The sequence below is a fragment of the Tubulanus polymorphus genome, chromosome 3 (genome assembly GCF_964204645.1).
Source record: "Tubulanus polymorphus chromosome 3, tnTubPoly1.2, whole genome shotgun sequence".
Classification (NCBI taxonomy): domain Eukaryota; kingdom Metazoa; phylum Nemertea; class Palaeonemertea; order Tubulaniformes; family Tubulanidae; genus Tubulanus; species Tubulanus polymorphus.
Window position 1 is genome coordinate 4,657,884 of NC_134027.1, and position 6,798 is coordinate 4,664,681.

General features: G+C 35.9%; 1 protein-coding gene across 2 annotated transcripts in view; it reads left to right on the forward strand.

The window, feature by feature from the left end:
- LOC141901716 (chloride channel protein C-like) overlaps positions 1-6,798 on the forward strand; it is a 56,357-nt gene extending 49,559 nt beyond the window's left edge. For both annotated transcript variants that reach the window (XM_074789142.1, XM_074789143.1), the window contains one exon: positions 6,175-6,798. The gene's annotated coding sequence lies outside the window, so the exon portion shown is untranslated. The remainder of the gene's footprint in view (positions 1-6,174) is intronic.

A 6,798-nucleotide genomic window follows, 5' to 3' on the forward strand; every position in this document is an offset into this window, starting at 1 on the left:
TGCTGAAGTTGTCAAAATCCATCCATGGACAGATGAAATATGATACAACACACATCACGGATAGTTTTAAAAAAAGAGAAAAAAATGACCCAACAATACGGGACAAAAGTACCCTAACAAAATGGCGGCTAGCAACTGTAAAATGGTTTATTGTCGTCGTTGTTGTTTTCTTTATCGCTATAATCGCTTTATAGTTTGTTCATCTTCGGATGAAGAATCGAAACATTGATTTAAGATTCTGTTGATAACTATTAATGAAAATAAGAACTTCATTTATATCCGATGATTTTATTCAAATGAAAGCATATTCATATGAATTCATATGAATCGATGCACCTATATTTCACCATTGAATTATGAATGCAACACCAACCTCCCAGTCACCTGATGATGGTGCCCAAAAAACTGACAGAAGAGAATTCAAAATTCAAATTTAGCCCATTTTTTGGCTAAACGACCACCTGCCTTCATTCATTGTTCGATGTGATCGTATAGTGCTAGCGTCGGTTGAAAAGATGGCCTGAATGGGTTATAAAAAACACACCGGAGCCGTGCGTATTGTTCAGCCCAGCTGCCCTACCTGCTGCCTTGCATCAAACACACACTCCGGGCAACGTGCCTGCACATAAGGGCTCTTATTGAAACCTATAGACTTGCATGCGAAATGTTCACTATAGAAATTCCAAAAAAATCTCAGACACTCACGTTGATATATGTACGCAGCGAGTCATTGTAAAATAATAGATGCAGATTTTGAGACGTTTAAGTAGAGCATTTCTACAACAAAGTTGTTCCGTTCTGAAAGGATGCTTCATTTTGAATGAAGTTTCCGATTTCTTCAAACATTATTTGCATCATTATTGTGAAAACTTTGATTTTACATAGGCATATAGGTAAACTATAAGCGACTCAACAATCTATCCAGAATCCAAGATATTAAAGTTAATCAAACCCCAAAAATATGTTTTTAGATGATTTATTGCTTAAGTTATAACAGAGTTCTCTTCGCAGAGGTATGAGCAACTTGTTACGTTAGTTACAAAAATATTTTTGGTTTGTTGCCATTGCAATACTTTGACCATAATGAGAGTAAGAAAAGGGTTTATTTTTTCTATAGAACCAAATAATGATGACGTAATGTCCTATTGTTAAAATACAGGGACCACTGTATGGTAACGTTTGTATCTCATCATGGAGTACCCACTTGTCCTCTCCTGTATCATCTGGTTCTAGTTTGTTACATTTTAAAATATTCAAGTACATTTGAGTCGGACTCACTTTAACATACTTGGAAATTAAGAATTCATTCTCGGGTCATCTCAAAATCTATCATGAAATACGTTTTAAAGCATCTGCATTTTACTATAGACTAAAAGATGAAGATCTTAGTTTTTGGCTTGCTCTTTTTCTATGTGACGTGTTGATGATTTGGAAAACTATTTTCGGTCATATTGTATACATTACCCTATGATAATTTTGTGGGAATTTTTTTAAAAATTCACCCACTGGCGTATTAATGGGCACAAAACCACAAAGAACAGTTAACTGGTTGGACATACTGGTTATTAACTTAAAGTCGAGGTTTAGCGCTCCATAAATGGAAGAGGTTCCACGCAGCAGGGAACTTTCACTAATTTGAGACTAAGATATAGTGACAATAGGCAGCAATGATGAGAACATCTCCGTATCGTCCGTTACCAAGAGCGGAACGATGGCATTGCTAATGTTAACATTATCAATGTGAAAAACATCGGTTTTGCTATTCGTTTCACTGTTGTCATATTCCCACCGTTTTAATATTAGCCTATAAATTCCCGGGCGCATATAGTGTCTAGCAAAAGGACGCGACTCCGTTTCCACTTAGGATATCTGAAAGCATTTCTTATTGATTTAAATGTATAGTAATTTGATTAGCTAACCCGACACGACACTCCACGTGAATACTATATTGATGATAAAGCCGAAATTTTCTTTTCGATTTCAGCCATTGTCGCTTTTACGTTGAAAGTGACATTAGGATGCAGGTTGTTTCCTGTTACACGTAGTGCACCGCGGATAAAACATTAGCTTCTTCATGTGTTCGAACATGTTCAGGATTCTTTCTTTGAATTGTGATTCAGTTATTGTTGTATCATTATTCTATCGTTTATTGCTTTTCCAGTTTTTACCCCCGCAATCATTTCGACCTAGGACTATTTCCTATTCCTGAATTATTGATCAAGACCTTTTACTAATATATGAAAAAAATGAATACCGCCATTGTGATCTGACGTCTTAAATCTATGTATTGAATGGACGTTTTCTCAGTTGAAACTTGTTTTTGAGTCATTTTAGTCACAGGTTGTTATGGCACCTGTCTGAAAAGAAACATAAGATATGCGAAAATGTGCCTGCGTTGGTATATACCAAACCACATCAGCCTGAAAAAGTCACATTGTGTTGAAATATCTGTAAATGGTAATTACTTTATCTAAAAACGTCATGTGTCAACAGGTATATTAGGGCATGGGAAAATATGATAATACGCTTTCAAATTCTTTTCAATATTCCTTCGACATCAGTATTCGTTCTGCAATTCATGTCTTTTTTGAATGTTTATTCTGAAAGACGCTACGATGAGCACTTTCACTTGTCTTTGGTCGTAAATCCTGCCGTCTATTGTTGTTTTCGTGAATTTTTTCCCACCATTTGTTACGGCACGTCATACAATTTCAACTGCGTTCAGCATTAATTTCTATTCATGGCAACCTGCATTTCCCACTGTAGTGTGTCTTTGAGGACAGGTGAAATATCTACTCGTTTTTATGGGTTTTTCAGTATTTAACTCTGATTTGAGCATGTTTATACACATTTTCTTTAAATGAAAATGTCCAAAATTGATTTTTCAATACCTCAAAATATAAATCTATTCATTAGGTATGTTTTTGGTTTTTATGTTTGCAAGTAGTTAGTTAATAGGCAAATTCCTTAGTTTATACATATTCTTAAGTTTGTTTAGTTTATGTCATCAAGCCTCCAGCTCTTGAATTGTTTGAAATGTTGGTGTTGACGTTGAGGCATTAAACTTGGGCACGCTTTTCATCCGTATAGTAGGGCTATCAGTTAACATTACGTAATGCATATTTCTCGTACCATTGCAAATAGCTTGTTTTTGAAATTATCTGTTTGCTTCATATTTATATTGATTAATAGTAAAACATCTAATGCGCTGTGTGGTCACCTGTGCTCAATACGACACTTAAGTTTCTGTTGGTTTCCTTATTTGAGCAAGGAAGTTTACATGCAAGTGGCAGAGACCCGTATGTGTGAAAATGCATTAAAATGCTTGATTTTGCTGACCGTTCAGGAAATGACAGTCCATTCAATGGAATCTGTCTGAGGCCATTAGAGGAGAGTAAATCAATCAACAAACAAAAATGATGGCTACTGTGAATTTCAAAGCTAATATAGAGAGGTCGATGTCGTGGAGTCGTGCCCGTTCATCATCGAACATCTTTGGCCGTCGCCAAAACGAAAAACCTCGTGGTACTTTGGACCGCTGTTCACAAATTCCATGCATAGATAGCTCATCCTTAAAAAAGTTGGTCAAGAGGTCCAGTCAATGATTGTACACGAGGAAAGTTGAAAGTGTCTTGACATGGATAGCATTCAAATTGGTCAAAAATGTCTGTATACAATATCAGATTTTCATGTGTATCTCATGAATTTTAAAGTGTTCGATGCTTTGTACGACGCATTGTCCTGACCACATATAACATTTTGGCTTACGCACCTGATATACATAATTCAAACGCGTACATTTCACTTGTTCGCCCTTGCTTTTTGGTTTTTGTCCCATCGAAGTCAGACAGGGGATGGTCTAAGTGGGTATATGTCCGATGAAGAATAATGAAAACTACCGCCATTCACTTGTTACGACTGGGGATATATTTGAAAGGTTAAACCATACTTGAATCACATTTTTCATGCCAAAAAGAGTTGAAATGACGGCCATACCACTTCAACCAGTTGAGTACAGGTGAATTTAAATGTTCACTGGTTAACATTGCAGCCACAAGTGTGTCTTCACAACTTGTTAATATTCCTAAAAAGCAGGTTCACTCTTGTTGGCGCTATAATGTGACATTTTAACTGTTAAGAACAGCACACAACATATCCTGAACGTACTATAGATAATATTCTACATAATCTGCCTTATTCCGTAATAAACAACGTAAATCTAATGAATTTAACCTTAAAACACATAAACTGGGCAGAAAAGATAGATCTATTTGGTTGTGATATGTGGTGTTAGTTGTAACTAGGTTTTCAGGTTAGTTTATTCGAGATGATTGATACTTCTATTACTGTGCCCCGCAATGCAATCTAAATTAAGATGATGCAACTTTGTTATTGAACTTTATTGATTGATTTTGTATCAGATCAACGTGATTAATCGTGATTAGGTGTGTGTGTGTGTGTGTGTGTGTGTGAAGACGAATCCTCGCTGTGGACCTGTTCCTTCGTTCGATGCGTCCATACCTGCACTCACCCGGGTGTGGTGGATTCACATCGAAGTTAATTAACGGGTACGCGTAATTCTCTGTTACGGACAGGTGGTAGAACTTGGGCCCCTTGTGGATAACTCCATACATGATCGATAGTTACGATTTCGGATTCTTATCCTATATCCTGAAATAGGATCTGATGCAGTGTGGAGATTTGGGTTGGCACTCCCAACATAGAAATGACAATGTGTATTTCATTCACTGAATTTAAGTTCCCAGAGGTCAGTTCCAGTAAATAACAAGTGACAAATTCACGCGTAGGAAATTCCATTGCATGTAAGTTGTGTAAATTGTTGGCAAAATCAAAGTAACGATTTCAACTGAATGTTTAATTCAAGTGGATGCTCTTCACAAGGCTCTACATGATAACGTATTTAATTCGGGAGTTCATGTCAACAACACTATCCAGTGAACACCACTTGGCTAATGTAATTGCTGCAAGTATAACCACTTCATGAATGTCTGACATAACTTCGGATCTGCGACTGTCAAAGTGGTGGACATGACATAAACTGGTGTCGACATAAGAGCGCGGCCTGTCTCTAATTCAATTTTGTCGAAATTTCGATTCACTTGCGATTTCAGAATGATGTTTCACCGATCGCTCCAGTTGGGACTCATATTTGAAATGTATTTACGCTTAATTAAGTGCACACAATTTTACTATTCTACCCGAATCAGCCATTACATCTTCATCATTTCTGATGATAAGATTGCTGATGAATCGATATATGCTGTGATCAATGTTGGTCATATGTATTCTTTGAAGAGAATGATTATGAAATATCAATATACTACTAGTACGAAACATTGATTCGTCGGGAAGTAATTGTTTCTAGAACAAGTGGATGAGACACGGTTCATTATCATATAGGTGTATTCATTCATAAGTTCCACCACCGGCCTATTCATGTTTGTTACGTTATTTATGTGTTGTTCCGTATCATTGCGGAAGAAATGGAAACAGAATGTTTTCTCGAAATGTTATGCCATTTTTACCATCCAATGTTATTTCTGGAAAATTGACCTGATTGAGTTTGTTAACTTTTTTAAAGACCTCGACGTGACTTTTTGAAGGAAACGTTCGTCTTCGTATTTACAAATGTTTGTACTTCGTTTCTATGGTATTGTAGATTCACTTGCTACTGGTAATTGTTTACTGATCGATAACTTCTATTCATTAGATCAGTCCTAATTATCAACTCCTTTGTGTTAATTATATCAATCGCTGGTAGGTTGCGGTTCCCCTTGGTGTTCGCTAGATCAATCTGATTACGGTGTGTTGATCAACTTGGTGACAGACCAACACCCCGAGCTACAAAATGATTATACAATTCAATGTGAAGATGCACTAGTATTTTACCTCATATCTTACCCTACTATTTTGCCAACTTTTAAAAAATACATATAGATGTATATACAAAATAGACGCATGCTTAAGTCCAACGGAGGTTATTAGCAATTATAGAAAATAACTGGGAATCATTAAACAGCTATTGAACTGGGAATCCTATGATAGGACATATCCTTGTATAAATGGGAAGTGCAGCTGGGAAGACCCCTCTCTACGTGCTTATCTTCGCAAGATCTTCCCAATTTTTCAAACTGATTTTATTTGTATTTCCAGGTTGTTTTGATAACAATCGAAGGAAAGAAAGACCACCAGAGATGAAGAATAACCACTGACACCTACACTAAGACAAGAATTTCACAAACTGCGCAACTTTGTGACAATTGATTTCGTTCACTCCTACGTACACCCCAAAATGATATCAATGTATCAATAATAGTCATTGAATTTACCTAAATCCGATTAAGATGAACTTTTAGGATGGTTTAATGGTCAATAAAGGTCAATAAAGGTTGATGTTCATTTCAAAGCGACAGTCACTCCCAATATGAAGAAAAAATACAAATATGAAATTGACAATCCATATATACTATGTTCAAAGTAGTAGGACTATATGTTTTGAATTTGTCTTTTTGTGATTTGTTGAAATCTTTACACGTGATGTTCATATTGGTTTTGTTTATTTCATCTTGTTGTAAATCGTTGTTTGTTATGAATTATGAGCTCGTACTGCATCAGGGACATTCCATGTAAAACATAGGTGCTTTTTATTCTTGTATCCAGAATTGGAAAATCGGTGCTAATGAATACAAAATAATCTAATAATGTGTAGTTGTATTGATATATAATGTATGATATCATTGTTACATATCCTTATTTCAATTGTATTAAAGTATTGAG